General features: G+C 35.2%; 1 protein-coding gene across 1 annotated transcript in view; it reads right to left on the reverse strand.

Annotated features, from left to right (window-relative positions):
- Window positions 1–3,135, reverse strand: part of LOC106478635 (transmembrane protein 5-like) — an 18,740-nt gene that overhangs the window by 5,659 nt on the left and 9,946 nt on the right. The gene's annotated exons all lie outside the window — the stretch shown is intronic.

Raw genomic sequence — 3,135 nt, forward strand, 5'->3', positions numbered from 1 at the left:
CCTTGTGTAGCTTTGCACAAAATTAAAAAAAAAGAACAGAAATGCAAAATACAGTGAAGAAACCACAATCAAGGTTTTTTTTTTTTTTTTTTAATTTTGTGCAAAGCTACACGAGGGCTGTCTGCGCTAGCCGTCACTAATTTAGCAGTGTAAGACTAGAGGGAAGGCAGCTAGTCATCACCGCCAACTCTTGGGCTACTCTTTTACCAACAAATAGTGGGATTGACCTGCACATTATAATGCCCCCACGACTGAAAGGGCGAGCATGTTTGGTGTGACGGGGATTCGAACCCGCGACCCGCAGATTTCAAGTTGAGCTCCCTAACCACCTGGCCATGCCGGGCCCACAGTCAAGGAAAACAGATTGAATAAATCAGATTACAATGTTTTAAAAAGAAGGGTTTAATAGCTTTGTTGGAAAAAAAATCCATTGTTCTCTACACTTGCTAAACTACTACATGATACATGTAATAGTTTTTTTATTTGGTAATAATATCTATACAATTTTTTAGATTGTCCATTTTTCTTACTATGTTCTTCTATTATCTTCTTAACAAATAAAGTTTATTATTATCTAAGGGTATAACACTGAAAGAAGGGCAAGACCTACAAAATAATGAACAGAACATTATGTCAGTGCTTAGGGAATGTGGTAAAGACTGATAATATTTATGTAAGCAGTTATTGATTATATCATATCATTAAAAGCTATCAAGCTTTGAACTGTATATGTAATGACTAAATAAAAGTGAACATTTTGAAAATATTTTTTTTTATTAGGAGAATAATTCTAGATGTGAATGCAGTAAAACACTAGCAGCCAAATGTACAGGAAAGCATAATTGTGTGAAAACAAAATTCTGTAAACATGTTTAACATTTTAATAATCTTAACTTGAGAATAATTTCAAGCAGGTGTTTGATCTGAAATACTAAAAGCCTTTCCTTTTGTTGTTGGGTTTGCTCTCATGCTGTCAAGGCTGCAAGAACAATTACTGCCATTATTGTATAAATAAGCTACAACTATAGAACTGTCTATGTGAATTAATACAGAATGGTGGTGTAGAAGGAGCAGAAACTTGAGAAAAGCACATTGAATAGTCCAAATTTCTAAGATTTTGCTTTCCAAGGAATTCAAACACCAGAGCATTACTAATTTCATAAAATAGTGGTATAAAGTTGAGAGAGAGAGAGAGACATCTGGGAAAATATGGTCTATAGGATAAGAAAGAAAAAGGAGATCCTGCTGTCATAAACTCTTGTTTCAAACAAAACTGGACAGCTATGAGATAAAAAGTTTGATGTCATACCTACCTCAATGAGAAGCAATGTCACATTGGAGAAGTTGTATGTAAATGCACCCAAAGGGAATGACTTCCCATTATCCCCCAAACAGAAAGGATGTTTTTAATAGTAAATGTGGAGAAAAAAAGTACACACGTGAGATACCAAGGATTGCAGTGCCACAGGAAACAACTAAAGCGTGTCTTGAACTGTGCTGATCCAAAACCCCATATGCACCAAATATTATGTTGGTATTAAATTGGAAAAAGAACTTTGAATGATCCACCCAAGAGATATAGCTAGATGGGTGATCAAATGGTGCATACAGGAGATAAAGTGAAAGGTTAAGAATAAACTGATTCTCTATGTAAAAGACAAAGATGAGTGTATGGAGAAGACCAACTAAAACTTTTTAACTACTCAATACAAAATGTATCAAACTGAGAACAGTGAACTGCTAAACTACCTCCTCATAGCAAAAAGAATGACAACAGACAAACAGGGATATAAGATATGTATCCTGTACATCCATCTTCACCAAGCAATGGCTAAAACAAAGAGACTTTCCTATGAATCTCGTGTTTTAAATGAAATGTCTCCAAGTAAAGACTGAGTTGCGACAGGGCTGTGATAAGACTCCAATCTTACAGTATCTTAAGAACCACAAAGAAACAAGAGTACTGGAGAAGCATGAGAAACAATTTTGACGATCCTTTTCTGTAGAAGACTTTTAGACTTCCTGATCCAAATGTTGTAAGCAACTGAATTGGAAAGAACCAGAAAAAAATCAGGCTGAAGGATTTGTAGAATTCAAGAACACCAAAACCAAGAATTCCATTGATAAAACATTGATCCAAGGTGACTTCCCAACAGTCCAGAACGAAGAGTTACCTGGAATAGAAGAGCCATTACGTGGGTCAAAAAGACCCTCCTCACTTGCTTGTACATTTGGATACTCAGTAGGGTCAAAAAGAAGGTATAGAAGTAGTTAATGCAAACTCAGAAATAGATGAGGGAGGTAAGGCAGGAAGATAAACATCACTTAAGGAGGAACAACAACCAGCATAAAGTCAAAATGCAAAAATCCTAATCAGCTCGTGCTAGCATGCTTCTCACATATGGGAGCTAGAGCAACTTAAATTCCTGCAAAGACAAATGATGCAGGAAAGAAGCTCCTTTGAGCTCAGCTAAAAAAAAGATGGAAATGGATGGCAAATACCATGTAACACAGTATGACAGGTTATGGTGTCAAAAGAACATAAGAGCCACATAGAGGTAAAAGCTGCATCCATGAAAGCTATTGAAGAGAGCAAGGTAAAAATTTAATCCTAACTAAGAGAATCAGAATATGTAACTAATAACTGTGCTAAAGAAGAAAGCTCAAAATGCAGCAAATCATAGCATGTAGAGAAAAAAACTGATGATGGGTTTAAGTAGAAGACCATATGAATGACCCATCCAATAACCAATCTGAGGGTTGAGAACTTAAGAATAAAGAGTAGCAGATGAAGATGAGTCTGCTAAAAGGCTATTAAAATAGAAGAAAGCTGAGAATAAAAGAGAAATCTGACCAATAGAAGTTTCTTTGAAATTAGAGTTAACTAAACTTCTGCACAACCGTGTTGGCAGAAACAAATAGAGTTTTTGTAATGAAGTAACAAGTTCCATAGCTGGGTAGAAATATAAAATAATTCAACTTCTGGACAACTCAACAAGTTACAAATATCACTATTGTATAATAAAGAGTAAACTGGATGAGAGAAATTAATACAAAGATACAAAAAAAAAAATTAAAATAAAACTTTAAGAGAGCACAAACTTAAGCGTCACAACATGAACATTGCCAAACGAG

This window comes from Limulus polyphemus, unplaced genomic scaffold, assembly GCF_000517525.1.
Source record: "Limulus polyphemus unplaced genomic scaffold, Limulus_polyphemus-2.1.2 Scaffold11, whole genome shotgun sequence".
Taxonomy (NCBI): domain Eukaryota; kingdom Metazoa; phylum Arthropoda; class Merostomata; order Xiphosura; family Limulidae; genus Limulus; species Limulus polyphemus.